The 17,753-nt window shown below is 50.3% G+C and overlaps 1 pseudogene; it reads right to left on the reverse strand.

Moving 5' to 3' along the window:
- Positions 1-17,753, reverse strand: part of LOC140411382 (NACHT, LRR and PYD domains-containing protein 3-like) — a 219,801-nt pseudogene that overhangs the window by 32,322 nt on the left and 169,726 nt on the right.

The following is a 17,753-nucleotide window of genomic DNA, read 5'->3' on the forward strand; positions in this document are numbered from 1 at the left end:
ACTCTCCTCCACTCAACTAAAGGATTCTGGAACCTGCTGCATTCCACCTTTCTCACCCAGCCCAAGTAGGAAGGTGGGGTGAGGAAGGTGTGGTTAGATTTCAGAGCAAATAGAGGGCAGCACGGTGGCGCAGTGGTTAGCATTGCTACCTCACAGCGCCGAGGTCCCAGGCTCGATCTCGGCTCTGGGTCACTGTCTGTGTGGAGTTTGCACATTCTCCATGTTGCGTGGGTTTTACCCCCACAACCCAAAGATGTGCAGGTAGATTGGTCACGCTAAATTGCCCCTTAAATTGGAAAAAATGAATTGGGTACGCTAATTTTTTTAAAAAGAGGGAAAAAAAAGATTTCAGAGTAAATAATGATAAGTGGATTGACAATCTGACTCTGATTGTCACTCCATGGAAGTTATGACCCTTTAATACTGACACTGATAATAATTGACAGTGTTTATTTATTACTCTAATAAGAGTGCTCAAAGTATATTGTTAGGTATCAAGTTATTATAAATACAATCTCACACAGTCTGGTACTTACTCCAGTGTCTGTATTTTACAATCTGGATTCCTCAGAGTCACAGACAGTAATTTCACTCCTGAATCTCCCAGGTTATTATCACTCAGGTTCAGGTCTGTCAGTGACTGGTTTGTATTGAGCACGGAGGCGAGATCCTCAGCACAAGAATATGTGAGAGTATTATCATTCAGCCTGGAATCAGATGGATAAACATAACAGGAATCAGGGTACATCCCTGTTTTTTAAAGAACACTATAACAACAGGAATAATGTAGATTGTGAAATATTCCAGAAACACAAGTTTAAAAATATAAAAGCAAAATACAAATGGCGCCACATTTGCGAAAGATAAATAATCTTCGGGAAATATTCAATGGGTCTGACAATATCTGAGAAGGGAGAAACAGTATATGTTTCAGATTGATGAGCTTACATTAGAGCTAGGAAATGACAGGTATTAAGCAACAGGGAAGTGGGGGCGAAGCAGGAAAGAACAATATGAAAGTGCAGGTGTGACTAACGTGACAAAAGTGGTGATGGTGCAGGACAAAGCACAGCACACCGTACCCTAAACCTGTGTCAATACTGTGTCGGGTTGGAGGCTTGACAGTAAAGAAACGGAGTGCATGCTGGGGGCAAAGATTTTTTTTAAAAAATATATTTATTAAAGCTTTTTAACACAATTTTTCTCCCATACAAACAATAACCAGACCCCCTCGTAACAAAAAAAAAAGATAAATCGCGCAGAGCACGATATATACATGGCAAAATGATATATTTACACAGCTTTGTACACTGGCCCTCACCCGTACGTGCCAGTTTCCCCAACCCTTCATGTTATCTCTTGCTCATCCACCCTCACAGGCAGTCCCCCCTTCCCCCCCCCACCCCGCCCCCCCCCCGCCCCAAGGTTGCTGCTGCTGCTGACCGACCTTCCTCTAACGCTCCGCGAGATAGTCTCGGAATGGTTGCCACCACCTGAAGAACCCCTGCGCAGACCCTCTCAAGGCAAACTTAATCCTCTCCAACATTATGAACCCAGCCATATCATTTATCCAGGCCTCCAGGCTGGGGGGCTTCGCCTCCTTCCACATTAGCAATATCCTTCACCAAGCTACTAGGGACGCAAAGGCCAGAATGCCGGCCTCTTTCGCCTACTGCACTCCCGGTTCGTCCACTACTCCAAATATTGCAAGCCCCAGCTTGGCTTGACCCGGAATTTCACACCTGAGATATTGCACCTGCCACTCCTCTCCAGAACCCCTCCAGTGCCGGGCATGACCAAAACATATGGACATGGTTCGCCAGGCTCCCTGAGCACCTTCCACATCTGTCCTCTACCCCAAAGAACCTACTCAACCTCGCCCCCATCAAGTGCGCTCGGTGGACCACCTTAAATTGTATCAGGCTGAGCCTGGCCCACGAGGAGGAGGAATTAACCCTCCCTAGGGCATCAGCCCACAGACCTTCCTCGATCTCCTCCTCCCTATTAACCTTCAACTCTTCTACCAGCGCTTCCCCCTCTTCTTTCAACTCCTGGTGTATTTCCGACACCTTGCCCTCCCCGACCCATACACCCGAGATCACCCTATCTTGAACTTCTTGTGCCGGGAGCAACGGGAATTCCCTCACCTGTCGCCTCACAAAAGCCCTCACCTGCATATATCTAAAGGCATTTCCCGGGGGTAACTCGAAATTCTCCTCCAGTGCCCCTAGGCTCGCAAACGTCCCGTCGATGAACAGGTCCCCCATTCTTCCAATCCCCGCCCGATGCCAGCTCTGGAACCCCCCGTCCATCTTCCCCGGGACAAACAGGTGGTTACCCCTGATCCGGGACAACACCGATGCTCCCATTGCACACCGGTGCCGTCTCCACTGGCCCCAGATCCTTAGCGTTGCCGCCACCACCGGGCTCGTTGTATACTTTGTCGGCAAGAGCGGCAGTGGTGCCGTCACCAACGCCCCCATGCTCGTTCCTTTACAGGACGCCATCTCCATCCTCTTCCATGCCGCCCCCTCTCCCTCCATAACCCACTTGCGGATCATCGCCACATTTGCTGCCCAGTAGTAGCTCCCCAGGTTTGGCAGCGCCAACCCTCCTCGGTCCCTACTGCGTTCCAGGAACTCTCTCCTTACTCTCGGGGTCTTATTCGCCCACACAAACCCCATAATACTCCTGCCTACTCTCTTAAAAAAGGCCTTAGTGATCAAGATGGGAAGGCACTGAAACACAAACAGAAACCTCGGAAGGACCACCATTTTGACCGACTGCACTCTACCCACCAGCGAGAGTGGTAACATGTCCCATCTTTTGAAATCCTCCTCCATTTGCTCCAGCAACCTCGTCAGATTCAATTCATGTAGGGTCCCCCAACTCCTGGCTATCTGGATCCCCAGATACCGAAAGCTCCCCTCCGTCCTCGTCAGCGGTAGGTCCCCTATCCCTCTTTCTTGGTCCCCCGCCTGTAATACAAAGAGCTCACTCTTCCCTACATTGAGCTTATAGCCTGAAATCTCCCCAAACTCCCTTAGAGTCTGCATGACCTCCACCATCTCCTACATTGGATCCGCCACGTACAGCAACAGGTCATCCGCATATAGCGACACCCGATGCTCTTCTCCCGCTCGGACCACCCCCTTCCATTCATTAGACTCCCTCAATGACATGGCCAATGGTTCGATCGCCAATGCGAACAACAGGGGGGACAGGGGGCACCCCTGCCTCGTCCCTCAGTACAGTGGAAAGTACTCCGACCTCCGCCGGTTCGTCACTACACTCGCCATCGGGGCTCCTTAAAGGAGCTTAACCCAATTGATAAACCCTACCCCGAACCCAAACCTACGCAGCACCTCCCAGAGGTACTCCCACTCTACTCGGTCAAAGGCCTTCTCCGCGTCCATAGCTGCCACTATCTCCGCCTCTCCCTCCTCCGATGGCATCATTATCACGTTTAAGAGCCGCCGCACATTGGTGTTTAGTTGCCTGCCATTTACAAATCCCGTCTGGTCCTCGTGGATTACCCCCGGGACACAGTCCTCGATCCTCGTGGCCAGCACTTTTGCCAGCAACTTTGCATCCACATTGAGGAGCGAAAGCGGCCTGTACGATCCACATTGCAGTGGGTCCTTCTCCCGCTTTAGGATCAAATAAATTGTCGCTTCCTACATTGTTAGGGGCAGTGTCCCCTCCTCTCTTGCCTCATTAAAGGTCCTCATCAGTAGCGGGGCCAACAGGTCTGCGTACTTACTGTAGAACTCCACCGGGAATCCGTCCGGTCCCTTCCCCGCCTGCATGCTCCCCAATCCCATGCTCAGCTCCTCCAACTCAATTGGTGCCCCCAAACCAGCCACCTCTTGCTCCTCCACCCTCGGGAATCTCAGGTGATCTAGGAATCGTCTCATCCCCTTACCCCGCTGGGGGCTGGGAAATGTACAGCTCTTCATAAAAGGCCTTGAATACCTCGTTTATTTTCGTCGCACTCTGAATCGTGGCTCCCCTTCCATCTTTGACTCCCCCTATTTCCCTCGCTGCCATCCTCTTACGGAGCTGGTGTGCCAGCATCCGACTAGCCTTTTCCCCATACTCGTAGGTCGCCCCCTGCGCATTCCTCCACTGTGCCTCCGCCTTCCCTGTGGTCAACAGGTCAAACCCCGTCTTGAGCCGTCGTCTTTCCCCAAGTAATCTTTCCTCTGGGGCCTCTGCGTATCTCCTGTCCACTCTCAAAATCTCCCCCACTAACCTCTCCCTTTCCATACCCTCTGTCTTCTCCCTATGAGCCCTAATGGAAATTAGCTATCCCCTGATCACCACCTTCAACGCCTCCCATAACACCCCCACCCGCACCTCCCCGTTGTCGTTCGCCTCCAAGTACCTTTCAATACACCCCCTCACCTCCCCACACACCACCTCGTCCGCCAGCAGTCCCACATCCAGCCGCCACAACGGGCGTTGGTCCCTCTCCTCTCCCAGCTCCAGTACCACCCAATGCGGGGCATGGTCCGAAACGGCTATAGCCGAATACTCCGTCCCTCCACCCTCGGGATGAGAGCCCTACCCAGAACAAAGAAATCTATCCGGGAGTAGGCTTTGTGTACATGGGAGAAGAAAGAAAATTCCCTGGCCTGCGGCCTTGCAAACCGCCATGGGTCCACTCCCCTCATCTGATCCATAAGCGCCCAAAGTACCTTTGCCGCCGCCGGCCTCTTTCCAGTCCTTGATTTGGAGCGGTCCAGTGCTGGATCCAACACTGTATTAAGGTCCCCTCCCATTATCAGGCATCCTATCTCCAGGTCCGGAATGCGCCCCAACATGCGCTTCATGAATCCTGCATCATCCCAGTTCGGGGCGTATACGTTTACCAATACCACCCACGGCCCTTGCAGCCTAGCGCTCACCATTACATATCGCCCTCCATTGTCCGCTACAATAGTCTTGGCCTCAAATGACACCTGCTTTCCCACCAATATTGCCACCCCTCTATTCTTCGCGTCCAATCCCGAGTTGAATACCTGTCCTACCCATCCCTTTCTTAGCCTGACCTGGTCCGCCACCTTCAGGTGTGTCTCTTGGAGCATGGACACGTCCGCCTTCAGTCCCTTCAAGTGCGCGAACACTTGAACCCTCTTCACCAGCCCATTCAGGCCCCTCACATTCCACGTTATCAGCCGGATTGGAGGGGCTCTCAGCCCCCCCCCCCCCCCCACGCCCCGCCGACTAGTCATCTCCTTTTCTGGGCCAGTCCCGTATCCACGCCTCCCTCACACTCCAGTCCCCCAGAGAGGGGACCCCCATCCCGACCACCTCTTCTGTGTCCCATTCCCTTTCGGCCAGTGCAGCAGCAACCCTTCCCCCCCTTTTCCCCCCTCCGCTAGACCCCTGTCTAGCTTTTTTGCTCCCCCCATGTCACTCCCATAAGTCAGCTGATGCCTGCTGACCCCGGCCTTGTCTCTCTCCCCCAGCCCATGTAACATTTCCTGCACGTGATTGACCCCCTATATACAACAACCATCACACATCAAACCTCAAAACATCCCCCCCACCCTCACAAACCCTCAGTTACAGTCCAACCTTTCGGCTTGTACAAAGGTCCACGCCTCTTCAGGCGTTTCGAAGTAATCATGTTGGCCCTTGTATGTGACCCACAGTCGCGCTTGGCTGCAGCATTCCGCATTTCACTTCTTTCAGGTACAACGCCGCTTTGGCCCGGTTGAAACCCGCTCTCCGCTTTGCAACCTCCGTGCTCCAGTCCGGGTATATTCGGATCTCTGCATTGCCCCACTTACTGCTCCACTACTTGGCCCATCTCAGGACCCATTCTCTGTCCGTGAACCGGGGGAACCTCACCACCATCGCCCTTGGTGGCTCATTTGCCTAGGGCTTCTTCGCCAGCACTCAATGTGCCCCGTCAACTCCAGCGGCCTCGAAGGGGCCTTCGTGCCCATCATCGCCTCGAGCATCGTGCTCGCGTATGCCCCAGCATCAGCCCCCTCCACTCCCTCAGGGAGACCCAGGATTTGCAGATTCTTTTTCCTCGACCTGTTCTCCAGATCTTCGAGTCTTCCCGCCCACCTCTTGTGTAGCGCCTCGTTCTGCTCCACTCTCACCGCCAGGCCCACGAGCTCGTCCTCGTTCTGACTGACTCTTTTCTGTACCTCCTGGATCTTAGCTTCGTGGGCCTTCTGGGTGATCCCGAGTCCTTCAATTGCCGAAAGCATAGGCGCCAACATCTCCTTGCGCATCTCCTCGCGCTGCTCCTCGAAGCAGCGCTTGCTGAACTCCTGCAGCTGCTCTTTGTCCCTGGCCGCCGCCATTTTGTTTTCTTCCCCTCGCTTCTCCCGTTGCTCCAGTGCCGCTCCTTTGGCCGTTACACTTCTGGTCCGTTTCATAGAAGTTGGAGGGGGACCTCTCTCTTCTCTTCGCCACGGGCTGCGTCAAAAAAAAAAAAAGTTCCGTTGGGGCTCCACCAACGAGCCCGAAAGTCCGTGGTAGCGGGAGCTGCTGAATCGTGCGGCTTAGCTCCGCATAGCCGCAACCGGAAGTCGAGAGGGAATCCTTTTGTCAGTGTTCGCTTTACCAGACTGCCCCAAAAAGTCTATGGAAATTCCTGTAAAAGGTCTGAGAGTCGGCTCCAGACGGGAGCTGCCGAATGCACGACCTACTCCTCCATGGCTGCCACCGGAAGCCTCGTCCCTGCTTCTTCAATGGCCTTGGTAGATCTTTTCACAGTTGTTCCCTCTGATGCGAGAATTCACCGCTGGGAAGTCCGCGATGGGGGCAAAGATAACGGCTATGAATGTTGTGCACAATGTTAAGTTTAGAGCCTTACATGTGAATTAAGGATGAAATTGAAGTTGGTAGAAAAGGAATGCCACCCCGTCACTGGCAATGCCCAGTCAGGCGTACTCGCTGTCAGAAGCATGTCAGCCTCTCTGTGAAGGGTCCTCTCAGTCAGTGTTGACTCCTGAACTGCCACAACTGAGTGGTCACATGCATGGAGGCATCTCTGTGGTGCCAAAATGCACAATCACGCTCTCACCTAAATAGGATGGTGTATGTCTTTGATGGGTGAGTAACAATGGAAATTTATGTATTTGTAGAAGAGAACACACAGCCTATGGGAAGACAGGTGGCAGCATCCAGAACTTCCTATTGTTACGCCCAAAGAAGACAAAGTCTGGAAGTCCTGGAGACAAGGTGGGAAATCGATGATGGTGAATTGAGTTGTAGAGCTGTGAGAGTGAGGGGTCATATGAATGGGCATGGGAGACCTTCAGATGAGCTCAAAACATGGTGTTTACGTGTCCATTACTGGTCAAATAGAGATGTCTGAAGGATGTGTTGGAACCCTCTCATCACTCATCTCTCTCTCACAATTCAAAGGCTATGGTGACTGGAGAACAGCAGTCCACCACTGAGGAGGAGGGGACCTCAGAGGGTACATTGTCTCTTTATTCGCCCAAACCTCGGCACAAAAAATCTGTGGCACTGACAGAGAGAAATAACAGGAGTCAGAGTAAAGGCAGTTTTTGTAAAGGTCCACAAGTTCCATTCACCCAGTTATAAGGATTATATTTCAAATGCCCTCGAAGTTCAAGTGTCTTTTGGGAACCATCTCATACTCCAAATTAAATTGCAAACTTCAGATTGTTCTGACTGTCTTGCAGTAATAGGTATCCATAAAAATGGAGCAGAATTCGAACTGCTTCTGCCTTGTTAGTAATGACCACGACCTCTCCCCGCACCCCCTCAACTTGTGCTGGAATACTGCTACCCCCTGCCTTCCGAAAGCACCCGCCAACTAACCCCCACTACTACCGACTGCCCCCTCAATTTCCCCCCAAAAAGGGACCAAAGGCTTCCTTTTTATTTTAAAGTATATTTATTCAAGGTTTTAACATTTTAACTTGGAAAAACATTATAACACAAAAACAACCCCCCTCCCCCATCCTAACACTTGTAGCCATCAGGGATGGCCACTTCCAGAATACAAAATGGATGTTTGCAAAGATTGCAGGGAACTATGGAGAATGCTAAGAAAGCAGGCAGGCACAGAGCCTGTCCGTGTATTGGAACCGCAGCTCCCAGACGAGAATGAAACTGTAGGACCATTAGCATATTGATGGCCCATCTCCAGGAACAAAGGGAGATACTCGAGTAACCGATCTGGCTCCAGACCTCACGGCACCAGTTCCCCAAACCGAAAGCACAAACAAAGCCAGACCAAAGGCCAGCTAGGACACGCCCAGCCATCAGGGCACCCACCCCTTCTTTGGTCACGATCAATACAAGTGATAAAGTTACAGCCCAATTGATTGCGGCCAAGTTCAAGGCCCGCCCAAAAGCACCGAAGCCCCTTCGGGTATAGAAGGCCCCAGGAGAGAATCGCTCTCTTGGAATTGGCTCTCAAAGCGGAGAGACCCTTCCACCAGCTACGCCAGAAGCAAGGAAGTCCAAGGTCAACGGTCACTACCAGACGGACGACCTTAGCTGTTCCGCTTCACCACTTCGACCCAAGCAGCCTCAGATCCGAACAACAGCCATTGTTCCTCTGACTGAGTGGGCACCCGAAGCTAAGTATAGGCTTTAGCAGTAGTGATAGTTTAGTCTGTAGTATTTTGTGCATGAGTAGATTGCTGTGTGTGTAAATAAATAGTATTGACTTTGAGCTAACTAACTGGTGTATCGGCTCTTTGATCAGTATTCGGGTTTGAAACTTGTGGCGGTATCGAAAGATACCTGGCGACTCTAAAGCGAACGTAATTAGGATTAGGGAAGACGACCATATTGACCGCCATATTTAGAACCAAATAATGAGAGGAACATTTACTGGCGACCTCTGATGAGACTCGACCTAGATATGGCCTAGTCACTCCGAGAGAGCACAAATTTGAATTGGAATCTAATTGGAAACTGAAAAACCACAAGTGTAAGAACGATAGTGATCAAGTCTCCACGATTCGGAAGTGTGCGTACTAACAGGGCTAGAAGGTAATCCTGAGAGATTTTGTTGCGTGAAACTGTCGGGAGTTTTGTAGGCCGGATATTAGCATAAGCCGTACCCGTGTTTGCATCACCACTTTATCACCCCCTTTCCAAATTCGGTAGAGACCACAGAGATAGAGAAAAATGGCAATGAAGGAAATGGAACGCCTTATGAACCCCCAAGAATTCGAGGTCGCAGCGACCAGTAGAGTAGGACAGGGTCCCGTATGGGAAGAAGAGATCAGAAAATATCTCAAAGGGAAAGGATGGCCCCTTTCGAGTGAATTCGGCGCCAATCATGAAACAGGTCCTGGAAGTATAGGGCATACTTGGTGGGAGAACCTGACAGAGATCCATAAGAAGAGCTTAGGGAAAGCGCGCAAGCCGATGGCTATCGTGTCCTGTTTGGCACAAATACGAGGCACAGAGGAGGTCGTGAGGACGCTCCGCAGAGAAATTGGGGAGAGCGACAAGAGTAGTGAAGGACATTTGAGTGGAAATGAGAGAGAGAACAAGGAACTGAGAGAGCAGTTAGCGGCGAGGGACAAGGAGGTGGAGGATGCCAAGCGGGCACACCAGTCTTGTCTCGCCCATTTGAGCAGCTTTCAGTCCCAATATGACAAAGCCTACCAAGACACGCAACGCGCGGTGATGGTAAGACAGGAAACCGAACAACAGGTTGAGCAGTTGCAGAAACAGTGCAGCGATTTAAAAGGAGCCCTAAGAGCACTCCACACTTCCACGACGGAACAAAGGCAGAGCTCGGTAGATCACGCAAAGTGCCGGAAGCAAATTGCAGAATTGTAATCTCTGCTTTCTATTCAGAGTGGATTTCAGAGCACATTTGGACCCCAGATAGACCAGGAAAATGGCCCCAATTGGCAGGAGTTCAATGAGACTTCCCACAGATATGTACATGGGACATGTACACAGGAAAAACCCCAGAAACGAAAAGCACCCCAACCCCGGACTGCACAAGCAGAACACACCCCTATGAACCTTGTAACCACACATCGCAGGGCAGCAGCAGAAGGAAACTCAGATTTCCTATACACTACCCCGTTAACCGTCACCCAATTAAGAGACGCGTGTGATAAAATAACACCATTCCTACCCACATCGGACCACCACCAGTTCTTTGCTAGAGTAAAACAGCAGGCGACCATGTACAGCCTGGATGAAAAGGAGCAAGTGAAGCTCACAGTTTTAAGCCTCGACCCTTTAGTCGTGGCAGCCCTTCCCGACCCACAAAATGTAGGAGGAGGCATACTCCAAGAAATGCACACAGCGATACTAGATGCGATCGGCTGTAACAAAGGAGACCCCGTAGAAGGCCGAAACAAGTATAGGCAAAATAAAACAGAGCACCCCACAGCGTTTGCAGGACACTTGTGGATACATTTCACAGCAGTACTCGGAGAGTTAGCCCGCGCCCATTTGTCCCCAGATAATATGGCCAAATGGACTTGCATCCTAGTCTCTCATGCGACAGAGGCAGGACAGAGAGCTTGCTCAGATTACGACCCCTCGAGAGGCCCACAACGAGAAATGGGTTTTGAAAAGATTGTCCCGTTCTTGGGAACAGTCCATCCAAGGCAATACCGCATTTGTTAGAACAGAGGAAGAACAGGCAGACATGTATCCAGTTAGGACGCACCAGAACCCCGCATGGGTAAATGAGGGCAGGAACAGCCCACAGCAACCCAAATCCCAGGAGTGTTATAATTGTGGACAATTAGGACACTATGCACGAGAGTGCAATGCGTCCCAGAAACAGCAGAGAAATCACAGACAGACACCCTAAATAAGAATAGGGCCACGCCAATTCACAGTGTTAGCGCCCGTTCTGAGAACGCAGATATGAACGGCACTGACTGACGGTGTTAGGGCTCCCCAACTTTAGTCTACAACACCAGTAGTGGCAGGCACAGTCCGGGGACACCCCGTAGTATTCCTTTGGGACACAGGCGGGTCCCGCACCACGCTCAATTCCTCCACGATGTTTCAGCGAGACACGTGGCCCACGACAGACACCATTACACTCAGTGGTTTTACAGGGCATTTACAGCAGGGACACATCACAGCCCCTGCAGCAATGCAGATAGGGAACTTAAAACTAAACACCCCGTATTTCTGGTCGATCTTCGCCAGACAGCCGAACACATCTTAGGAATTGACTTCATGAGCTCCCACAACCTCTCATTTGACCCAGTAAATAAATGTGTGTGGAGAATGGCAAAAGCAGCACGAGCTCCACCACATTCACAGTTGGAGAGTATGAAAATCGGATCAGCACAATAGGAGACTCCTGGTTCGACCCTCGAACAACAAGTTAGGGAAGTCGTGCAGCAACACAAAGCAGCAGTTGCACAGCACAAGCACGACTGTGGCAAGATCGCTGGCTTAGTGTATATTACAGGTCCCGACCCCAGACCCCAAAAGCAGTACGGTTTTCCCCAAGAAGCAGGGGGAGAAATCTCAAAAGTGATACAGAGTCTGCTTGATCAAGGTGTACTCCGATCAGTAGCCTCCACGAATAATGCACCAATTTGGCCCGTCAGGAAACCCGATGGATCATGGCGACTGACCATTGATTACCGGGAACTGAACAAAGTCTCAGTAGCAGCCCCCACCGTAGCCACGAGTCCAGAGACCATGCTCAAACAGGGACTACGGTCAAAAAAAAATTCGGTTTTGGACATTAGCAATGGCGTTTGGTCCATTCCATTGGATAAAGCGTGCCAATACAAATTTGCATTCACATTCCAGGGACAGCAGTATACGTGGACGTGCCTTCCACAAGGCTTCCACAACTCCCCCTCCATTTTCCACCGACAGCTGACAAATGAATTAGCAAAATTTTCCTGACCCGATTGCCTGGTCCAATATGTAGATGATCTGCTACTACAGACAGACACAAAGGGAGAGCACATTTCGCTTCTCGCCAAACTTTTAGGACTCCTACAACAAATTGACTGTAAAGTAAACCACAAGGCCCAGATTTTAAAGGAAAAAGTGATTTACTTAGGTACATTAATCACACATGGCAAATGTGAGATCGAGCATAAAAGAATCGACTCGATCGTCAAATTACCCCTGCCCCATAATGTCTCAGCCCTCCGGTCATTTCTAGAACTGGTTGGTTACTGCCAAAACCATATCGACGGTTGCGCCACAAAAGCAGCGCCCCTATCCGAACCTCTCAAGAAACAAGCACCTTGGGAATGGCTTCCACAGCACACGGATGCCGTGGATGCTTTAAAAAGGGCCCTCAGCACAGCCCCCGCACTACAGGTTCCAGATCCACTTTCCCCGTACGCAATTGAGGTTGCAACTACCGACCGAACCCTTTCGGCCGTGCTCCTCCAAGAACAACATGATCGATTAGGCCCCGTGGCATACGCCTCACGCATATTAGATCGAGTCGAGCAAGGATTTTCTGCCTGCGAAAGGCACCTGCTCGCAGTCTTTTGGGCAGTACAATACTTTGCCTACATTACAGGACTCAACCCCATCACCATTCTCACTGAACACCCCCCCCCCCCCCCCCAACACAACTACTACTAGATGGTCGACTTAAGGATGGCACAGTCAGCCAGATCCACGCAGCCCATTGGACCCTTTTCTTATAGGGACGGGACATAACAGTTAAGAGAACCAAGACCCACACTTTCCTAGCCGACAATTTACAGTATGGAGGTACCCCACATGAGTGTGAGATAATCTTCACTAAACATAATACCGGTCCCTTTATAACAAAGTCAGCGCCCCAGAAAGCAGGTACTACGCACCAGAGCCCTTAGCCCACATACACATGCGCACCCTTTAGAATCTATGTGGATGGCTCCTCCACATTTCTAAACGGGAAAAGAATTACTGGTTGTGGTATTTATGTAGAGGACGCACCCTAGAAGAGATTTTGTTAAAATTGCCAGGACATATAGGCTCGCAGGCAGCAGAACTGGCAGCCATAGTGTATATTGCAGATCACCCCGACTCGTTTCCAACCCCAGCCGACATATATTCAGACAGTTTATACGTCTGCAACAGTTTAACTGAATTCCTACCCCTGTGGGAAACTAGAGGATTTGTTTCTGCAGACGGAAAGCCCCTACTCTCAGCTCCATTACTCCAGCATATCCTAAAAACGGCCAAAGACCGTCAATATGGAATCATCAAAGTTCGGAGTCATCATCGTTCTCACCCCCCGGTAACGTTAAAGCAGATGCCCTAGCAAAGGCAGGTTCCAGACATGGTCACTTTTGGAACACCACCCCCCCCCCCCCCCCCACCCGCCCCGAAAGCGCTCCAGTACACGCGGTTCAGGTCTCACAGACCAACATTCAAGATTTGGCAAAGGCTCAAAAGGACGATGAGCAGCTCAGGGAAGTTTTAAAAGGCAACTTCCCAGCCCCTTATGATCAGTTTAAAAACGCGATAACCACACATGACGGTGTGATTTTAAAAGACGACATTTATGTAGTCACCAGCCAGGACAGCAATCAAATTATTTGTCAGTTCCATGACAATCATGGGCATCAGGGCATTGAACCCACCTAGCCCACATCAGACCTCTCTGCTGGTGGCCTGATTTAAAAGCAAATGTTACACATTACATCGAGAATTGCTTCATCTGTGCCCAGAACAATCCGGACAGATATGCAAGAAAAGCTCAGCTAAGTCACACCCGCCCCGTTAATGGCCCCTGGACAAATTTGCAAATCAACTACACAGGATCCCTACCCCATCCTGCAGAAATGGTTTTAAGTATGTGTTGGTGGTCATCGACACCTTCACAAAATGGGTGGAAGCTTTTCCATCCAGAACAAACACTGCCAAAACGACAGCTAAAATCCTAACACAGCACATCTTTTCAAGATGGGGACTCCCACGCAGTATAGAGTCCGATTAAGGCTCCCATTTTACATAATACCGGTCCCTTTATAACAAAGTCAGCTCCCCAGAAAGCAGGTACTACGCACCAGAGCCCTTAGCCCACATACACATGCGCACCCTTTTGAATCTATGTGGATGGCTCCTCCACATTTCTAAACGGGAAAATAATTACCGGTTGTGGTATTTATGTAGAGGACGCACCCTAGAAGAGATTTTGTTAAAATTGCCAGGACATATAGGCTCGCAGGCAGCAGAACTGGCAGCCATCGTGTATATTGCAGATCACCCCGACGAGGGATGAAAAACGTCCTCACAATTTCCGGAATAATGCAAAAGTTCCATATTGCGTACCACCCCCAATCGAGCAGCAAAGTAGAAAGGATGAACAGAACTTTAAAAGCGACCCTCAGAAAAATGGTGCAACAACACAACAGCACATGGGACACAGTTCTCCTATTTGCATTAATGTTCATTCAAAACACAGTATCCACGTCCACAGGATACACCCCCTACACCCTCATGACCGGACGCCCCATGAAAGGGACAGAATATTTATTAGGACTGGATTAAGCCAGCCCCACAGTCACCGCCCGCACGCATGAAAAAACAGTACAACAGGTTATTGAAAATGTGAAATTCGCCCAGCTTGCAGCAGCCAGCAGGCTTGGCACACGGAAGAAACAAAGCAAAGCTTGCTTTGATAAAATGGTATACGCCACCGAGTTTGAAGTAGGGCAGCAAGTGATGCTATCGAGATACAACCCCAGTTCAGTCCTTTCCCCCAAAATTTCCGGACCCTACTCCATCTCAGATAAAGTCAGCCCCTCTGTGTATAAGATCACATATCCGAATGGCAAGTCTGCGTGGTTTCACATAAACCAGCTTAAGGCTTATGGCTCGCAGAACAACCATGCACACCACATCTCGCTTGCAGCAGCAGATAAGCACGCCCCGCCCACGAACGACGTATTCCTACCCTCCCCCAACCTGTCCAGCCCGTCCTCAGACACAACTTTGACTCCACCCGCAGAGGCACGACTCCACCTCTCCCTTCCTTCAACCAGCAGCGACAGCGATGACGACAGCCCCAGCACACCACATTACGATTATACGCCTGCACCAGGCCCCTCTCCCAGCGATTTCGAACATGATTCCAGCGACCCCTTTGTGACAACGTACATTAAAGCCCCTGATCCAGACCCACTGCCCAACGATTACGGACTAAACCCGAGCAGCTCCAACCCCGATACAAAATTCTGGCACCGAGACAATTCCGGAATGATGAGATGGGCCCCAATTCGCCTCAAGCAGCTTTAGCGCACCTACTCCAGTCATGAGTATGGCAGCCGGGAGAAGATAATGAGATAGAGTCTGACTCCCACCAAACAAATCTCTTTGCGACTCTGTTCGCTTTATAGCAATGAGGTGTCCAGATGATGGTAAAAAGGAACCGATGGAGATTTAGTGTCCTTTCTGATTTTTGTAATGTATGTTTGTTTGCTACTGTGAATGTTTGTTCACTTAAAGTTTTCCATGGTCCCACGCCACATCTTGATGCAGTCAGAACTACCTTTCTGACGCCCAGTGGCTGTTAGAGGAACTAGTTTGTCGGCAGACAAGCGATCATAACTGCTCTTCTGCTTGGAAGGTAGAAGTTAGCAACAAATGCAACCCCCACGACGACCACAAATTCTTACCGTTCTTGCCGGTCGCTCAGGCAGTGGAGAAATGGCACTAATCCCCACCCTGCCTGAGGACCTCCCTCTGGTCAGCTACGCTTGGGTAGAAGCACATACGGCACTGGTCACCGTCCTACCTGGGGATTCCACCCATTCTTACCCGCCACGGCCAATACGCACCCCATTTTGGCGCTTTTAGTTCGAAACTCTTTTGTTTGTTTATGGCGACCCTCAGGTTGCTTCCAAATGCTATTTACATCCTCAAACACTGGGATGGTAGATCACACAGGCTGCTCGGTGGCTCGCACTGCGTCAGTATTTTTCTCGGATGTCTTGTCCCAAGTATTTGGTTTTTTTAAAAAAAAAAATGTGGGAGTCACAGATGGTGACCAATTATAATGGGTAATTGGCAATAAAAGACAGACTGACAGACAGACGAGATCTTAAACAAGATAATAACAGAAATTATGCTCGTATCCATAAAACTCTCCGGAACCACAGAAGCCTCAAGAAAAAGAAAAGAAAGAAAGAAGGAAAGATGAAGACAACCATTATGCTCTACAGTTGGATCTTAGCGGGATCCCTCCAGTGGCGCACGGACTCAACCCCCCCCCCCCCCCCGACCCCGACCACACAGGCAGTGAATGTTTCCGACCCCTGCCGTACACTGTACCCCGAGGTAGTTACCGACACGCCGACCTGGTGTGACAGGTTCATCACCTGGTATTCCCCGTCCTACATTGTGGAAGCACTGTTAGTACTGGCGATACTCTGCAGTGTCGTTCAGACCCTTAGACTCAGGAAATGGCGAAGGAAAGCCTCCCGCACCCCGGTATACACCTTCAGATCCCCTATTTTCGGACTTCAACAGAACCCCCAACCTCTTTAAGTGAATTAAAGTACATGTGGGTTCTTTTGTGTGTTCGTTTCGTTCTAATAAAGACATGTAAAACTCTGTGCTTGACTGCCAAGCCAGAGAGACCTGTGTTGCTGCTATTGCACAGTTTAAAATGTTGTAAATTATTTTGAATGATTGAGGATCGTTTAGTTAAGGACAGTTAGAGGTTCCAGTTGTTTATTTTGTAATGCATGCCTGAATGACATAGCGCCCCGTAGAATTTTATAATGATTAATGTACATACAATAATTGAGGTAAAAGTTGCAATTCATAGGACAGAGCAGTGTAGAGCCTGTCAGTGCTTAGGGGTGGCAACTTGGGAGGAGAACAAAGACAACGCGGTAATGTGATCCTTCATGTTTCGCGTTGAGGATCACAAGGAGGATGTTTAGCCATCTGGGATGGCTACTTCCAGAATACAAAATGGATGTTTGCAAATATTGCAGGGAACTATGGACAATGCTGAGAAAGCAGGCAGGCACAGAGCCTGTACGTGTATTGGAACCGCAGCTCCCAGACGAGACTGAAACTGTAGATCCATTAGCATATTGATGGCCCATCTCCGGGAACAAATGGAGATATTCAAGTAACCGTCTGGCTCCACATCACGGCGCCAGTTCCCCAAACCGAAAGCACAAACAACGCCAGGCCAACGGCCATCTAGGACACGCCCAGCTATCAGGGCACCCTTTATTGGTCAAGATCAATACAAGTGGGGACTTCCGGGTGCGGCTATGCAGAGCTAGGTCGCATATTCGGCAGCTCCCGCTTGGAACGGACTTTTGGGCTCATTTACAGGGCCCCCACGGCATTTGTTTGACATTTCCCGGTGTGGGAAGAAGGCTGCAGCATTCCCCTGACAGTGTCCCCCAGTAGTGTTGTGTCTTTTGGCTACCAGACCCGGCAGAAACAGTGAATGATTTGGCTTGAGCTGCAGCAGTAGATGAGTGCCTCTTCCAGCATGCAGGCGGGGGATGGGCAAGCTTAAAGTTGCAATCTGGCTTGACTCTATCAAAGGTGAATTCTAGCAGCAGAGGGAACAACTGTGAAAAGATCTACCAGGGCCATTGAAGAAGCAGGGACGAGGCTTCTGGTGGCGGCCATGGAGGAGTAGGTCGTGCATTCGGCAGCTCCCGTCTGGAGCCGACTCTCAGACCTTTTACAGGAGTTTCTATAGACTTTTTGGGGCAGACTGGTGAAGCAAACACTGCCAACTTCTATGAAACAGACCAGAAGTGTAACGGCCAAAGGAGCGGCACTGGAGCAACGGGAGAAGCGAGGGA

This window comes from Scyliorhinus torazame, chromosome 4, assembly GCF_047496885.1.
Source record: "Scyliorhinus torazame isolate Kashiwa2021f chromosome 4, sScyTor2.1, whole genome shotgun sequence".
NCBI classification, from domain to species: Eukaryota; Metazoa; Chordata; class Chondrichthyes; order Carcharhiniformes; family Scyliorhinidae; genus Scyliorhinus; species Scyliorhinus torazame.